The following is an 18,785-nucleotide window of genomic DNA, read 5'->3' as shown; positions in this document are numbered from 1 at the left end:
CTGAAGAAAGGTCCACTGTTGAGTAGGGTTGTTCCGATCATGTTTTTTTGCTCCCGATCCGATCCCGATCGTTTCAGTTTGAGTATCTGCCGATCCCGATATTTCCCGATCCGATTGCTTTTTTTTTGCTCCCGATTCAATTCCAATCATTCCCGATAATTTTTCCCGATCATATACATTTTGGCAATGCATTAAGAAAAAAATGAATGAAACTCGGACGAATATATACATTCAACATACAGTACATAAGTACTGTATTTGTTTATCATGACAATAAATCCTCAAGATGGCATTTACATTATCAACATTCTTTCTGTGAGAGGGATCCACGGATAGAAAGATTTGTGACTTTGTATATTGTGACTAAATATTGCCATCTAGTGTATTTGTTGAGCTTTCAGTAAATGATACTGCAGCCATTCAACCCAAATGCATGATGGGAAGTGGAACCATGACTGTGCGTCGTGCTACCAATTGATATATCTTCTCTGCGTTGGGAAATAACATAAGGTGTTAAGACAAAAGATCAATTGCTACCTTGCTTCCCCACATTGCTTCCCATGATATTGCTAATCGTAGGAAGAGGGATTGTGAGGCTTTAACCAATTAAAATAAGGCTCCAAAGGCTGCCAAAATTCACTCTACTCATTTTATGCTGCCTTTTATCTCTCTATATAGGCAAAACGGCGCCATTACTGATTGAGCCCGACAATGCGTGAGTGGGTCGTGCAGCGCATGCATTAATTGTGTTAAATATTTTAATGTGATACATTTTTTAAAAAATTGATTACCGCCGTTATCGGGATAAATTTGATAACCCTACCTTAAGCCTCAACTAAAGACTCTGGATGAGTGTAACATATTATTAAATATATATACTGTATATATTAAAAAAAGCCATGGCCGATATTTTTTTGCCGATTCTGATACTTTGAAAATGACGTGATCGGACCCTCTACTGTTGAGGGCTTTCAATTATTTTATTACAGTCCAATCGAGGTGTAAACCGTAACCCTAAACACACGTAACAAAGCAAAGAATAAGGCTGAACAATATAGCAAAAAACTGACAATGCACCTTTTTGGGGGTTTGTGATATATATTGCGATATTAAAACTAAAATCATTTTCATCAGATGACTTGAATAGCTCTGTTTGGGAAGACTTTGGTTGACTCACTGTGACCACATTGTATTCATTAGAGAAGTTGGACCGATCGCGCAATTTTTCAGAGGACCGGAATCTGGTGAAAAGGATTGGGTTTTTAATCTCCAAACAATATTTGTTTTCCTGCTTCATATTCGTACAGTTTATCATCCTCCCTCCTGCTAAGCAGTGCGGCCAAACTGTTCTTCTCAGGTCACCAGTGCAGCTGGCATATGGCAGCTGGCTCAAAGTTAATTTTCAAATTATTATTTAAAAATTAAAAAAAAAAAATTCTCTCGCAAGAAAATCCGCCGTGTGTCCGTCTTGCGGGAAAACAACTGTCATAAATAGTCATATTTCAAACATGTCATTGGATGTAGTACCAAATGGTGAGTCAAATTTTACGTCGGATGTCGAAAAGATTGTATGTTGAAGCGATCGTATGTCGAGGTACCACTGAAATACTCTTTAATCCAGGCTAAGGGGGTATTATCTATGAATGATGAAGATTGGTGGATGTAAAAGGGATCTATGAAGCCACGCCTCTGCACAATTGCTGCTTTTATGAAGCAAAACATAAGTTTACATAAAAAAATAAAAAATAAAAAAAAGGAAAAAAACATCGTACATCCTGCGATGGGACTATTGCGCATGCACACATTGTGATGGCAATTATACAGTGGGGCAAATAAGTATTTAGTTAACCACAAATTGTGCAAGTTCCCCCACTTGAAAATATTAGAGAGGCCTGTAATTGTCAACATGGGTAAACCTCAACCATGAGAGAAAGAATGTGGAAAAAAAAAAAAAAAAAATCTCATTGTTTGACTCTTAAAGAATAACTTTGCAAATCATGGTGGAAAATAAGTATTTGGTCAATAACAAAAGTTCATCTCAATACTTTGTTATATACCGTTTGTTGGCAATAACGGAGGCCAAATGATTTTTGTAACTCTTCACAAGCTGTTGCTGGTATTTTGGCCCATTCCTCCAAGCAGATCTCCTCTAGAGCAGTGATGTTTTGGGGCTGTCGTTGGGCAACACGGACTTTCAACTCCCTCCACAGATTTTCTATGGGTTTGAGATCTGGAGACTGGCTAGGCCACTCCAGGACCTTAAAATGCTCCTTACGAAGCCACTGGCTGTGTGTTTGGGATCATTGTCATGCTGAAAGACCCAGCCACGTCTCATCTTCAATGCCCTTGCTGATGGAAGGAGATTTTCACTCAAAATCTCTCGATACATGGGCCCAATTCATTCTTTCCTTTACACAGATCAGTCATCCTGGTCCCTTTGCAGAAAAACAGCCCCAAAGCATGATGTTTCCACCCCCATACTTCACAGTGGGTATGGTGTTCTTCGGATGAGCTTCAGTATTTTTTTCTCCTTCAAACACGAGAACCGGTGTTTCTACCAAAAAGTTCTATTTTGGTTTCATCTGATCATAATACATTTTCCCAGTCCTCTTCTGGATTATCCGAATGCTCTCTAGCGAACCGCAGACGGGCCTGGACGTGTATTGGCTTCAGCAGGGGGACACGTCTGGCAGTGCAAGATTTGAGTCCCTGGCAGCGCATTGTGTTACTGATAGTAACCTTTGTTACTTCGGTCCCAGCTCTCTGTAGGTCATTCACTAGGTCCCCCCCGTGTGGTTCTGGGATTTTTGCTCACCTTTCTTGTTATCATTTTGACGCCACGGGGTGAGATCTTGCATGGAGCCCCAGATCGAGGGAGATTATTAGTGTTCTTGTATGTCTTCCATTTTCTAATAATTGCTCCCACAGTTGATTTCTTTACACCAAGCATTTTACCTATTGCAGATTCAGTCTTCCCAGCCTGATGCAGGTCTACAAATTTGTCTGTGGTGTCTTTCGACAGCTCTTTGGTCTTGGCCATAGTGGAGTTTGGAGTGTGACTGATTGAGGTTGTGGACAGGTGTCTTTTATACCGATAATGAGTTAAAACAGGTACCATTAATACAGGTAACGAGTTGAGCCTCGTTAGACCTCGTTAGAAGAAGTTACACATCTTTGACAGCCAGAAATCTTGTTTGTAGGTGACCAAGTACTTATTTTCCACTCTAATTTGAAAATAAGTTCTTTAAAAATCAAACAATGTGATTTTCTGTTTTTTTGCCACACTCTGTCTCTAATGGTAGACGTTTACCCATCTTGAAAATTACAGGCCTCTCTAATCTTTTCAAGTAGGAGAACTTGCACAATTGGTGGTTGACTAAATACTTATTTGCCCCACTGTATATTGTGCAGGCCTACTTTAGAATATATTTAATTTTTCAAACAGCCGCAAGCTCAATGTTGATATACAATGGGAGAAGCTATTCACGCGGTAATAAAAATTGGCATCGATTTGCCCTTTCATAATGTTGTACAACTCTCCGGTTTATCATCTTTTCATTGCAGAATAGTTAAAGATAAACATTAGAAAAAACAAGCTTAAAAAGAAATGTGAAAAGAATGAAGATCGGACAATATTAAAACAAATTAATTTTTTGTTGGACCAAATTGGCCGACTTGGTTGAATCCAGACATTTTTAATGTGAATTTTAGAACTTAGTGTCAGAAAACACCAGTCCTCTTGACACCATATCATCAGAAAATAATCATGTTTATCTTAATCGTACACAAGGAAAAGCTCTCAAAGAATCACATAATGTAGCAGGTCAAGGTCAAGTCACTCGTTTCAGTTTGAAATTGCCTTATTGGGTGGACTCTGAGCCTGGAAAGTAAGAAAAAATGCCCCCATCATCTATTTCTCCGATGAAATATAATCATGTAGACATGTCTACCATAACAAGACGTATGAAAAAGACCCATGCCCAGAATTAAACAGGAAGTCGGCCATTATGGTTTGAGGCTTTTCGGACAATTCCAGGTCTTGTACTCTTGACAAATTCTTATTAAAAGCACTGAAGAGATGGATCATTACTCCTGCGAGGGCCCGTTCATCACTTCCCATAGCTTTGAATATTATGATTCTGAAGGTATGCACCACATTACTGGCTCTCTCTTGACATTCCCAGTGAAAGCAAACCAAAAGTGACATTGCCCCTCCATTGCGGACTTCATACTTTCTCCATATTTGGAAATGTTTACCTCCTCGCGATGCTCAACAGTGATCGGCAGAGAAGGGATGTGAGTCACTTGGGCTGCACACAACTTTGTCTGCCATTTGCTTTCCTGTTGCTCTTTCCTGATCCAGAGAAACTGTGAGTATCTTCTTTTTATTGATTAATAGCGTCTCAAGAAGCTGCAGTCTGGTTTGTGTTAAGGCTTAAACGGTTGCTAAGAGACCACCACAACAAACTCATTTCAGTACCGTTTTCTGTCTGTCTGTGAGACTTTTGAAGAGTGATGATAGCTACTGTACCTTTAAGAGCGCTGACCTTGCTACCTTCCTTCCGACCAAATCCGACATTCACACTTCAAACGTCAGGTGGCCCGCTGGAGAACGTGGGAGGGAAAGTTGGGAGTGGGTGATAAAGCGCTAAATCACTTTGACTTGGCCGCGAGGGCCTTATCTTGTCGGTTTGGCGCGAGGTGGTTTCAGTGTTCTCACTTAGCCTTTGAAGACGATTAAGCGCCTGTATACTTGCTGTTATCGTACCTGGCCTGCTGCACTGTGGCTCCATGTTAACAATGACGCAATTGAAGGGTTCTGTTTTTAATAGAAAAGAGCAGAATTGACCATTTTGGGTGATAGGATTTTTTTTTTTAAAGATTTTGAATATAATCTTAGAAAACTGTAGATAACCTTTTTTATTTCAAGGCACAAAATAGTCTGCAAAAATGTTTGAAGCAAATTTAGCGCTTTACCTGAAAGCTAAGGCTAGGTTCATACCGCAGATCTTAATGCACAAATCCGATTTTTTCGTGTTTTTCCGACTCGAGTCAGGCGTTAACTTGACGGTCTGAACAGGACAGGTCGCATAAAAGTGGACCAATTAAAATCCACTCTAGGTCACTTTTGTATGTGGTTAAAATGCGATCTGGGCCACATTTTTCCAGTGGCGCCACCAGGGGGTGGCCAGGGGTGGCCACGGCCACCCCTATAAACTGGTTGGCCACCCCACTGGCCACCCCGCTTGCCAGTATATCGTTAGATTGTTGTAGCATCAATTATGCATTTCATCCCAAATGAATGCATTTATTTTGTTTTGTTAAATGTAGGGCTGTCAAATTTATCGCGTTAACGGGCGGTAATTAAAAAAAAATTAATCACGTGAAAATATTTATCGCAATTAACGCATTCGTGGTACGACTTATGCATGCATTGCCGCAAACAGCCTACAATGGCGCCGTTTTACTTATATACAGAGATAAGAGACAGTGTCAAGTGAGTGGAGTAGATACAAGCATTCATTGGGGCCATGCTTTTAATTGGCAAAAGCTTTCTCATCTCTCACACAGCAACTATAAATATTGTGGGAAGCGACGTGGGGAAGAATGACAGGAGTGTACTGTACCCGACGCAGAGAAGATATAGCATTTGCAACCACCACACACAGTCATGGTTGCACCACTTCCCATCATGCATTTGGGCAGAACAGTTAAGTCGCTACAGTATCATTTACTGAAAGCTCCACAAATACACTAGATGGCAATATTTAGTCACAAAATACAAACTCACCTTTATCCTTTAAGAATTACAAGTCTTTCTACCCGTGGATCCCTTTCACGGAAAGAATGTTAATAATGCCATCTTGTGGATTTATTGTTATAATAAACAAACCTCCTCGTGTGTCCATTCGCATACGAATGCACACATACTGTACTTGTCTCGGAGGTCCTTCCATTTTTTCATGCATTCGGTGACTTCCAGCCCTGTTTTTTCAGCAATCTCCTTCCACGAATTGCTTGCCATTTGTTTGTTTGTTGATTTCCTTTTCAGGCATGACACATCCAAACATACAGCATTCAGTTGTGTTTATATTCAGTAAAACCCGAAAAGGGCTGACAGAAGCCGAAGCTTATTAAATCCCGCCCCCAGTATACCATAGGACGCAAATTTGGCAATCTTTAAAATGCCTTGACGAAACATCGTACAGGTGGTCGTACTTGCGGACCTCTTCGATGATCCTCTCGTCGGCTTGGGTCATTTTTGAGTGTACCGCAAGAATGTTTGTAAATGGCGTTGATTTTGCACTGAACAGGACAGTCTGAGCAGAGCAATACCAGTCCATTTGCCTCACGTCACCACGAGTTGAAGTGATGCGTAGTCAGGATTTCTGGAGGTGCGGGTCAAGCTAGGGCTTGGCGATATGGCCTTAAGTACGTATCACGATAAATTGAGCAGATTTACCTCGATAACGATAAATGACGATAAATTCGCCCAAGCGGACTGTTATATAATTTGAAAATTTGAATCAATGCATGAAATACAAATTAACCGTTTCTCGTTAAATTTATTTACCAACTTTCAATTTAACAATTGCACATGCAGTCTAAACATTAAGTATTAAAAAAATCTTGTAAACAAGAAGAATTCTAGTGTGAACATTTGTAACTGCTTGTATGACTTGAAAAATGTACAAAATTATAAAAATCAATACGACGACTGTGCAAACATGTCATTCTAACACAAATGACTTGCAGCTTTAACAGTACACTTCAGACAACTTATTGGTAATGGCTGCTGTGACATAATTATTCAACACAAGTGTTGAAACATTTTTAATACATGCACCCCCCACACAGACACAACCAGATTAAAGCTGTATTGCTCTGATGCCAATGAAACATTTAAGGTTTTATGATGGCAGGATAAAGCAAACATATACAGAAAAATAGCTGTGGCCATTAAACTGTCATATTATATATAGGCTTCACTGTTGGATTATACTTTATGCTGAGTGCTTTACCATCATGAAAGCTTTCAGAGAAATCACACAGAGATGCCAAATAACGCGACATAATGATTGCTACATGAAGTCCGTGCCCAGTCCACTCATTAATTTCAGCCGTTTCGACAAGGTTAGAGCCGCTATCCGACTCTTTCACGTTCATTTGTAGCCGCTGTTAGCTGCTAGCGTTAGCCTGTGGCTTGGCTACCAGAAGAAAGCACTGAAAGCATCCTCTCCTGAAATGGTGAGAACCAGGGAGGACAGCGGGTGGAAGCCCGTCTGGAACCCGCCAAGAGTTTACTTAATGTCGGGTGAAAGTTTGGCGAAGCTAACTTAAGCCCGACTCCATCCCGTTTACTTGTAGCGTTAGCCGCTAGCGTTAGTCTACTGGGCTTCTGTTTGTTTGGCTTCCTGAAAACCACGTGACTCCATACGTAAGCACACTGTCTGCTTTCTTAAAGGGGAATGAACATATCCGAACAACACAGAGTCAAAGCGGGATGAAAAGACTATATTTTCTTGTTTTATTAAATTACAGAATTTACCGACATGGTCAAAATTACGTCAGTCATCATGAAGAATTTCGGTGACGGTAAATTTTTGGTTTACTGCGCTGCTCAACGTCAAGCTACGGCGGAGGGTCGTAAATCGGGTCTGCCTTTGCGGCATTATGAGGGACTAAATTCCAAGTGTAAACAGCAAGACTCTTTATTTTATCCGTTACTTTATGAGACAATAACGTTTAACAGTAGTTTAGCATCGTTTTGCATCTGCTATTGTCATGATAGCTCAAGGCCCTAAATGTCGCTTTCCTGGTTTAAAACAAAAAAAACTGCAAAAAATGTAGTGGCTTGTGTATTAGTTTACATGGCAACAAGGTTTTGAAGACGATCGATCGGGTCCGATCACGTCATTTTCAAAGTATCGGAATCGGCAAAAAAATATCGGCCATGCCTTTTTTTTAATATATATGTATATTTTAATTAAATCGTTTTCTAATTGTATTTAACGTTACAGACATAATATGTTACACTCATCCAGTCTTTAGTTTAGGCTGAAGGTAGGGTTATCAAAAATATCCCGATAACGGCGACAATTAATTAAATAAAAGATGTGTCACGTTAAAATATTTAACGCAATTAATGCATGCGCTGCACGTCCCTCTCACTCATTGTCCCGCTCAATCTGAAATGACGCCGTTTTATTTATATAGAGAGACAAAAGGCAGCGCAATATGATTAGAATGAATTTTAGCAGCCTTTGGAGCCGTTTTTTATTGGCTAAAGCCTTGCAATCCCCTCCCTATGAATAGAAATATCATGGGAAGCAATGTGGGGAAGCAAGGTGGCAATTGATCTTTGTCTTAACACCTTAAGTTATTTCAATATATATATATATATATATCAATTGCTAGCATGATGCACAGTCAAAGCTCAACAAATACACTAGATGGCAATATTTAGTCACAATATACAAAGTCACAAGTCTTTATATCCGTGGATCCCTCTCACAGAAAGAATGTTAATAATGTGAATGCCATCTTGAGGATTTATTGTCATCATAAACAAATACAGTACTTATGTACTGTATGTTGAATGTATATATTCGTCCGAGTTTTATTCATTTTTTTCTTAATGCATTGCCAAAATGTATATGGTCGGGAAAAATTATCGGGAATGATTGGAATTGAATCAGGAGCAAAAAAAAGCAATTGGATCGGGAAATATCGGGATCGGCAGATACTCAAACTAAAACGATTGGATCGGGAGCAAAAAAACATGATCAGAACAACCCTACAAGTAAATATATCTATTTCCATTTTAAAGTTGTCTGTGAATTTTGCCCTACTGCTCATCTTTTGAGCACTTGTTCACCCTGTTGGTATCATACCTGTCACATTTTTAACTGAAAGCAGCAAATCAATTGACATTTTGAGCTAGACTTTCTTTACATGATTGACACTTCTGAAAGGGTCTGGTATTTTCCGATTACGTTACTGTTTCCTGTTTTTAAAAAAAATGGCATTTTCCGATAATTAAGCCGCGCTTCAAAGGCTAGTTTATCGTCTGTCTTACAGTGCTGGTATTATACTTTTCTCGTTGAAACGAAATTTTCCCTGTCATACATGCACAGCTGGTTTCTAATGTTAGCATTTTCCCTGAAGGCCAACTATTTCGCATTCCAAATGGCCCCTTTTGGCCATTTTTTGAAAGTGTGTGCTTGTGTTGTTGAAAATATGGAAACTTGTCATCATAACGTCCGTTGCTATCTGGGAATTGCTATTGCTAACTTTCACGTGTTTTGGATTGTGGTGAAACGATAGCATTCTCTTGGAGTTGTTGAATTTAATTGAATTCTTAGCGTAAGTAGAGAATTTCATTTCATTACAGTAACTTGTCCGTGAAGTCAAAATCCCACCGAACAGAAATCTGACACAAACTTAAATCTGGCCACAGTCTACTTTCCCTTGTCCTTAATTTGAAGATGCTGGCAAGGCGTTTGTAAAGAATTCTCAACAAGTCAACAAATTAATACATGATTAACGGGTGCAATTAGACCACCGCCGATCCCGACCCAGCTCAAGCGCAGATTATCTGTATGTCATTAATCACTTTAAGGGTTTTGATTACTTTCTGTTTTTCCCGCTTAAAGTCATCTTTAAGTGACGCTAGCTAGCCCTTCCCAAACAGCTATTTACTGTTGACGCTTTCAGAGATTATACGCACATGTGCCATAGTAGCAGCGCATTTCCACTTATTCCTCTCGGGATTTAAGCACTTTTGAAGGATTTTTGGATTTACTCATTTTTTCCTACCCCGGAGACGGATGGGCTGATTTAATAAACGCTCACTCTCTGGGGCTTCAAGCTAGCATTACCTGTGGCCTCTTTTTTTTATTCTCATCAGGCCTTTACGCTAATTTGTGTTGGCATTTATAAAACGGCAATACTTGACAACCTTAGTCCTGAGATGACTTTTCATACTTAAGTTAATAGCGTGGGGGGATAAAAATGGTTATTTACATATTTGATTTACATGCTTGTAACTAACTAGGAATTTCCGAAACGTTTGATTTTAAGTAGGAATGTCTCCATAACATAATTTTGCATGAAAGTCCGAGCCTTCTGATTTTGAGGATCTGCGAATACCTCAGAAATGTATTTAATTTGAATAAAACAATCCCAACATTATAGTTAAAAGGGTAAAAACAGAATATTAAAAAAAAAACAAAAACAAAGTATTTGTCAATTAACTCCTTAATTTGCCAAGATGAAAGTCATCAACAAGTAGGCATGTGCCGGTATGAAATATTGACGGTATGATAACCTTAAGCAAAAATACTGCGTTTTCACAGTATCACGGTATTGCAATTATAGCTCTAAAATGTGTTATTTTGAGATGTATTGGTTGAATAAACTAAGTTTTTTTCAATTGAAGAGGATTTTTTTTTTCACAACATATTTTGCAAGTTGGAACATCAACATGAATACAATGTTCAAATAAAAAAATAAAAAAATTTAAATAAAATTGAAATAACTAGAACTTGTAAACTAAACCCACAGCCACAGCTCAATGTTGCTAAACAATAGAACAAGAACAACAAAAATGAACTGGACTTGAACGACTTTACAAAATACTTTACGAAAATAGGCTAATGGTAGAGAGGAAACTAGTTAGCTGCCTTGGCATCCAAACTAGCCACGTTATCTGCCTCGTTAACAAGCTTATGTTATAGTATTTGTTTTACCATAGCTAGACACACTAAACTCGCTGGAGTGAACTCTTGTAGCTAGTGGGAAACGTTCATGACAGCGTTTACTTACCTTAAATTTTGTGTAAAGTGACGGATGATGGAATCATCTTGGAGGTGTTGCCTCCCCTGGCAACCACCCTCCGCAAGCATGTCTTGCACGTTGGCTGTCCTTCTTTCTCTAAGCCGCGACCGTCTGTTTCTTTTCGGTAGCCGAAGTACTCGCATACTAGCAACTTTGTCTTTTTTGGGGTTGAAAAAGCTGAGGTGTAGTGTCACCGACAGACGCAGGACAGAGCGACAACTGGAGCGGGAGGGGTGAACGCTACCGCTTCAAGCCAACGATTTCTCGCTGCATTTTTGGGACATAAAAAATAGCTTATACTAGGGATGGGAATTGATAGGATTTTTACGATTCCGATTCCATTATCGATATTGCTTAACGATTCGATTCTTTATCGATTCTCTTATCGATTCTAATTTGGGGAAAAAGAAGAACAAACGTTTTGATTGGCATCGAGTTTGTTTAATCAGAAGTCACAACCTTACAAACTCACAACGAGATCAAAAGAAGCCCAAAGCCTCAATGTTAACTGTGGCATTAAGTGGCAAATACACAAGAATGTGTAACATTTTACTGAAACATTTATCTAATAGAAATAAAAAATATTGGTATATATTGGCAGATAGGTTGTTGTTCTGCCTTTGGCAATATGTGTTAAAGCAGGGGTCCCCAAACTTTTTCCTGTGAGGGCCACATAACTTTTCCCTTCTCTGATGAGGGGCCGGGGTCAGTTTGTAACAGAAAAAGTGTGACGATTGCAGAAGTGCATAAATGTAAAAAATTATTGTTTTTCAGAAAGCCACAATCAAATAACCCTTTCTGGATTCTTCACGGAATGAAAGTAAATAAAATAATATGATATAATAATAATAATAATTATTAATAAAAACACTATTAATTAAATAGATAATAACCAAATAGCCCTCTCTGAATTCTTCAAGGAAGGAAATAAATAACACGATTGAGGGGGAAAAAAAAAAAATCAAAATGGCCGGACCAAATGTGGAGGCGGGCCGTATTTGGGCCGCGGGCCGCAGTTTGGGGACTACTGGGTTAACGTGTATTATTTACCATTACATTAAAATGCATGCCTTTTAGTTTTTGTGGCGCTTACACGCTCAAGTGGGGGCGCCCTTGCGCTTCCTCACGCGAAGAAGAACGCGCTCACGTGAAGAAGAGCACGCTTACACCCGAAGAAGAAATGCCGCATCCAAGCGAGTGAGCGAGTTAGTGAAAGAGGGAAACAGTTCTACGAGCCTACGTTCTTTGTTAATGTTAATATCTACAGAGGCAACGCCTGTATGTATCATCTTTTGTGTTGTTGTTGTTGTGTTTCCACTCGCGATCGGACACTTAAATCCAGTTGTGTAGTGGTTTGAACGATGGGCTAATGCTAGCGAACGCATGCTAACCATTTGTTATTACTGTTATTAGCAGCTAATCATCGCTGATTTACGTTGATGCAAACCTGTTTGTTATTGGGGACGAAATTGATTTGTTTCATTTCTATTCTTAGTTTCACTCTTCAAGTGATGGTTGAATAAAGTCAGCAAATTATACCAACGTCTTCTGCATCGTCATTTGGGAGTTTAGCTAGCTGTATAGCCAGGACTGAGCCTTAGCCTCTCTGTGAGGACAGCGCAGTCGTATTCCCTCCCGATGCAGTTATCTCCACCTTGCAATGACTGCAAGTCGCTTTGTTGTCATTTTTCCTCGTGAAGTGAAGGCACACTTTCGAGCGTTTGAACCTACGTGCTGTCATTGTTATGTTTATGGCTGCAATGCTCGTGCTTACCCGTCGTAACCTTTCATTTTCACACTCTTTCCTGGTGAAGTGTAGTCAAACTTTGGAGCGAGTGGTTCTTGGCGCCATGCTGTTTTGATGCGTCTGGACAACAAGACACGTCACGACGCAATACGCGTCTTTAGGAATCGTTAAAAGGATCGTTAAGGCTTTTTCATTGTGATGTCGAGGCCTCGAAACACTCGGAACCGGTTCCGAATTGGAATGCTACGGTATGACGGAAAATTTTTGTGATTTTGAAACCGTGATGTTTTCATATCACAATAAACCTTGCCTATAGACAAGTATCCTGAGCGAAAATTGGGCTGCGTCATCTTTGACATTTTCTGCAACAGACTTCCGGTTTAGACAGAACAACATGAAGTGCGGCTGAAGTAAGCAATGTGTAAACAAAGTTTAAACTGCAAAATCAAACCAGAGGAACCCACTGAATCTCCAAAAATGGATTCAGCATGACGTAGCTGATGCTCCGGGACATTCTGTGCTGTTGAGAGTGGAATGTTTTGATCAGCGACCAACTGCAGGATGTTGCTCATTGCTTTAAACCTAAAGGATCTACCTAAAAGATTGTATGTTTGTTCTTGTCGCTTTGTTGATCGTTCGTGGACAAAATTCTAGCAATCTGTGCGGCCTGTGTTGTAGATTGATACACAGGCTACTTGAGTGACCAAAATCAGGCGAAATTACAAATAATATTACAGTTGCTGAATGCAGAAAGGCTGACACGGATTTTGTTGTTCCAAGGTATTTTTCACCTGGTTAGATTATAGTTATGGTTAGGCATGTGCTGATAACCACTTTCAAGCTATACTGTGGTATGAAAACATCACGGTTTCAAAACAGCCAAAATTTTCCGTCATATTGTCCCTAAGGTATTATCTATTTTTTTATGTACCATAAATGCAGAGAGGAAGCCCTTGCTTGCACCTGCTCAGCTCAACCCTCCCCCACTGGTGGTTGGTCAGTGTCAGTGAGTCAGCTATGCTTCACGATGGCTGGAGGAGGTGACACTCCTGAACTTTTTTCCCCCCATCAAAAAAACAAAATCGCTGGTATGGTATGGTAATATTTCGGCTACAGAAAAGTTAGACGACCACGGCTTAGAAGAGTAGGCCCAACCGACCTGTAAAACATGTTTGCGGAGGGTGGCTGCTGAGGAGGCAAAACCTCCAATATGATTTCGAATTTATACAAATTAAATGGGAGTAAACACTATCATGACCGTTTCCTACCAGCTATGAAAGTTAACTCCAGCGTGTTTAGTGCGTCTAGCGGTGGTAAAATGTGTTGAGAAAGAGAGTGTGTGTATAATGTAAACATGATACGAGTCATACACACATGCTTTTTATGGAAATAATTAAATAATTTTTGTTTTGATGATAATAATATTGAACTGTAGGTTTAGGCTCACCTAAAGGACAGCATTTAATTCAATTTAGAACATATAGTTCGTTCGTTCGTTCGTTCGTTCGTCGTCTCCCGCTTATCCGAATCCGGGTCGCGGGGGCAGCAGCCTCAGCAAAGAGGCCCAGACAGCCCTCTCCCCAGCCACTCCCACTAGCTCATCTGGGAGAATCCCAAGGCGTTCCCAGGCAAGCCGAGAGATATAATCCTTCCAGCGTGTCCTGGGTCGGCCCCGGGGTCTCCTCCCAGTTGGACATGCCTGAAACACCTCCCGAGGGAGGCGTCCAGGGGGCATCCTAACCAGATGTCCAAACCACCTCAACTGGCTCCTCTCGACATGAAGGAGCAGCAGCTCTACTCCGAGTCCCTCCCGGATGACCGAGCTCCTAACCCTATCTCGAAGGCTGAGCCCGGCCACTCTCCGAAGGAAACTCATTTCAGCCGCTTGTATCCGCAATCTTGTTCTTTCGGTCATTACCCAAATTTCATGGCCATAGGTGAGGGTAGGAATGTAGATTGACCGGTAAATCGAGAGCTTCGCCTTCCGGCTCAGCTCCCTCTTCACCACGAGAGACTGGTTAAGCGCCCGCAACACTGCTGATGCTGCCCCAATTCGCCTGTCAATCTCACGTTCCGACCTACCCTCACTCGCGAACAAGATCCCGAGATACTTAAACTCCTCCACCTGGGGCAGGAACTCACCCCCGACCTGGAGCGAGCAATCCACCCTTTTCCGGCTGAGAACCATGGCCTCAGACTTGGAGGTGCTGATTCTCATCCCAGCCGCTTCACACTCGGCTGCGAACTGTTCCAGCGAGAGCTGGAGGTCGCTGTTTGATGGAGCCAGAAGGACCACATCATCCGCAAAAAGCAGAGATGAGATCCTCCCACCACCGAACTCGACCCCCTCCACCACCCGGCTGCGCCTAGAAATTCTGTCCATGAAAGTCACGAACAGAACCGGTGACAAAGGGCAGCCCTGGCGGAGTCCAACTCTCACCGGGAACTGGTCCGATTTATTGCCGGCCACACGGACCAGACTCATACTCCTGTGGTAGAGGGACTGGATGGCCCCTAGCAGAGGGCCATCCACCCCATACTCCCGGAGTACCCCCCACAGGGTGCCCCTGGGGACACGGTCATAAGCCTTCTCCAAATCCACAAAACACATGTGGACTGAATTGGCGAACTCCTATGCCCCCTCAAGCACCCTCGCGAGGGTAAAGAGCTGGTCCGTGGTTCCACGGCCAGGACGAAAACCACATTGTTCCTCCTCAATCTGAGGTTCAACTATCGACCGGACCCTGCTTTCCAGTACCCTGGCGTAGACTTTCCCGGGGAGGCTGAGGAGTGTGATCCCCCGATAGTTGGAACACACCCTCTGGTCGCCTTTCTTAAAGATAGGGACCACCACCCCGGTTTGCCATTCCAAAGGCACTGCCCCCGATGACCACGCAATGTTGCACAGGCGCGTCAACCAAGACAGCCCTGCAACATCCAAAGCCTTGAGATACCCAGGGCGGACTTCATCAATCCCTGGAGCTCCGCCACCGTGTAGTAATTGCACTACCTTGGCAACTTCTGCCCCAGTGATTGACCCGACCAACCCTAGGTCCCTCGGCTACGTTTCCTCCATGGAATGCGTGTTAGTGGGATTAAGGAGGTCCTCAAAGTATTCCTTCCACCGCCCGACTATGTCCTCAGTTGAAGTTAGTAACTCCCCGCCCCCACTGTAAACAGTGTGGGCAAGATGCCGCCTTCCCCCCCTGAGGCGTCGGACGGTTTGCCAGAACCTTTTTGGAGCCGATCGATAGTCTTCCTCCATAGCCTCACCGAACTCCTCCCACGTCCGAGTTTTTGCCTCGGCGACTGCCAAAGCTGCACTCCGCTTGGCCCGCCGGTACCAGTCAGCTGTCTCAGGAGACCCACAGGCCAACCATGCCCTGTATGCCTCCTTCTTCAGCTTAATGGCCCCCCTCACCTCCGGTGTCCACCATCTGGTTCGAGGGTTACCACCATGACTGGTCCCAGCTACCTTGCGGCCACAGCGCTCAGCAGCCGCCTTGACAATGGCAGAGCGAAACAGAGCCCATTCAGACTCAATGTCCCCCACTGCCCCCGAAACGTGGTCAAAGCTCTGCCGGAGGTGCGAGTTGAAAATCAGTCTGACAGGTTCCTCCGCCAAGCGTTCCCAGCAGACCCTCACTATTCGTTTAGGCCTACCAGGTCTGCGTGGCTTCTTCCCCTGCCATCTGATCCAACTCACCACCAGGTGGTGGTCAGTTGACAGCTCTGCTCCTCTCTTCACCCGAGTGTCCAGAACATAAGGCCGCAGGTCTGATGATACGACTACAAAATCGATCATCGACCGGCGGCCTAAGGTGTCCTGGTGCCATGTGCACCGATGAACATCCTTATGTTCGAACATGGTGTTCGTTATGGCCAAACTGTAGGTAGCACAGAAGTCCAACAACTGAACACCACTCGGGTTCAGATCAGGCAGGCCGTTCCTCCCAACCACTCCTCTCCAGGTCACACTGTCATTGCCCACGTGGGCGTTGAAGTCCCCCAGTAGGACAATGGAGTCCCCTCTCGGGGCACTTTCCAGTACCCTTCCAAGAGACTCCAAAAAGGGCGGGTAATCTACACTACCATTCGGTGCATATGCACTGATAATAGTGAGAACCTGTTCCCCAACCCTAAGGCGCAGGGAAGCGACCCTTTCGTCCACTGGGGTAAACTCCAATACAGAGGCAGAGAGCCATGGGGCTATCAAAAGACCCACCCCAGCCTTCCGCCTCCCCCCCGGAGCAACTCCAGAAAAGGAGAGTGTCCAACCCCTCTCAAGGACCTGGGTTCCAGAGCCAGAGCTATGTGTTGAGGTGAGGCCGACTATATCTAGCCGGAATCGCTCAACCTCTTCAATAAGCTCCCGCTCCTTCCCCGCCAGAGAGGTGACGTTCCATGTTCCAAATGCCAGTTTCCACAACCGGGGATCAGACCGCCAAGGTCCCTGCCTTGGTCTGCTACCCGATCCACATAGCACCGGACCCTGTGGATTCAACCTGTGGGTGGTGGGTCCACGGGACGACGAGCCCATGTATCCGGTTCGGGCTGTGCCCGGCCGGGCCCCATGGGCGAAGGCCCGACCACCAGGCGCTCGCACACGGGCCCCAACCCCAGGCCTGGCTCCAGGGCGGAGCCCCGGTACTCCTCCGGGCCGGGTACACGTACTCCTGTTTTTACCGTCCATCAGGGTCTTTTGAACCATTCTTTGTCTGACCCTTCGCCTAGGACCAATCTGTCATGTGAAACACTAGCAGGGGCAAAAGCCCCCGACAGCCGTGAGCCGTCACCTTATCGTGGTGGGGAAGTTTGAGTGCCCTAATGACCCTAGGAGCTATGCTGTCGGGGGCTTTTGCCCCTGCTAGTGTTTCACATGACAGATTGGTCCTAGGCGAAGGGTCAAAGAACATATTGTTATTTTTTTTAAATTTATTTTTTATTTAACTCTTTTAACTTAAATCCTGTTCAAATTTTTTTTTAAAACCCAGATATGTCAAAGTAACACATTTTATCGCTGTTATTGCAACCAGCATTAAAGCATTTCCACGCGATTTCTCAAGAAGTAGTTCTCCAGTTTTTTTTATACTTCTAACAAAACTTCATCCCCAGCATGTAAAAATATTAAAGTTTGCTCTCTATAATTTTGGGCAGATTTACCGTAATTTTCGCACTATAAGGCGCACCCGACTGTAAGCCGCCACCCACCATATTTGTCATCAAAATGACATTTGGTCATAGATAAGACGCAATGGATTATAAGCCGCGGCTATCGTCACTGTGTTATGGGATATTTATAGGATATTTACACCAAAAGACACTAACCGGTAACACTTTGACAGCGGCATCATACGACTGTCATAAGACCAAATGAACCACCATGAAGCTATGAACTAATTGACTGCAAAGCTTTATTGCTTCAAGAAGCTTCATTTGGCCATCACTGCTCCCTTTGGGAAGACAGTCAACCTCTGCTGTCAACATTGTTGTCGTCCAACATGCCTCCTAGCATGCATTGCAGTTTTACAGTTGTAAATAACAATCCAAATTCATGTTCTGTGCTAATTATTTTACCAGTTACTGTTACAGTTGTTTCATTAATTGCTAGTTATTTTATTTTTTAACACTTTATTTGATAGTGGTAGTGATTATCTCACTTTTGTATGGATGTAAAAGATCCGAGCTGGACATAAATGGTGTTAGTGACATAATTTGGCAGATGACACTTAATGACATCTGTCATTAGCATTCATTAATGCCCATGATAGTGTTATGTCATAATTATGATGGTCTTATAAAGCCGCTGTCAAAAAAAGTGTTACTCGTTAACCCAAATAAATGAACAAATAAGTCGCACTTGACTATAAGCCGCAGGATTCAGAATGAAAGAATGAAGAAGAAGAGGCTTATGGTCCGAAAATTACGGTATTTCTTTGGTTACTGTTGTAGTTCTTTCATAAATTGGTAGTTATAGAATTTGATAACACTTTTTTTAACAGTGGCACAATAAGACTGTCATAAGACCATCATAATTATGACATGACACTGCCATTAGCAAAAAATGAATGCTTATGACAGACATCATTTTGTGTCATCGGGCAAATTATGTCACTTTTGAATGGATATAAAAGATCGGAGCTGGTAACATAATTTGCCTGGTGACACTTCATTACATCTGCATTCATCAATGCCCATG

At 42.5% G+C, this 18,785-nt stretch overlaps 1 protein-coding gene across 5 annotated transcripts in view; it reads left to right on the top strand.

Moving 5' to 3' along the window:
- Positions 1–18,785, top strand: part of lpp (LIM domain containing preferred translocation partner in lipoma) — a 418,112-nt gene that overhangs the window by 25,443 nt on the left and 373,884 nt on the right. The window contains exon 1 of one of the 5 annotated variants that reach the window (XM_057840236.1): positions 3,426–4,370. The exons of the other annotated variants lie outside the window; for them this stretch is intronic. The gene's annotated coding sequence lies outside the window, so the exon portion shown is untranslated. Of the gene's footprint in view, positions 1–3,425; positions 4,371–18,785 lie in introns of those variants that run through there. 5 annotated transcript variants of the gene reach the window in all.

Source organism: Corythoichthys intestinalis, chromosome 7 (genome assembly GCF_030265065.1).
Source record: "Corythoichthys intestinalis isolate RoL2023-P3 chromosome 7, ASM3026506v1, whole genome shotgun sequence".
NCBI classification, from domain to species: Eukaryota; Metazoa; Chordata; class Actinopteri; order Syngnathiformes; family Syngnathidae; genus Corythoichthys; species Corythoichthys intestinalis.
Note: the sequence above shows the minus strand (reverse complement) of the source record. Positions and strands in the feature narration are given on the sequence as shown.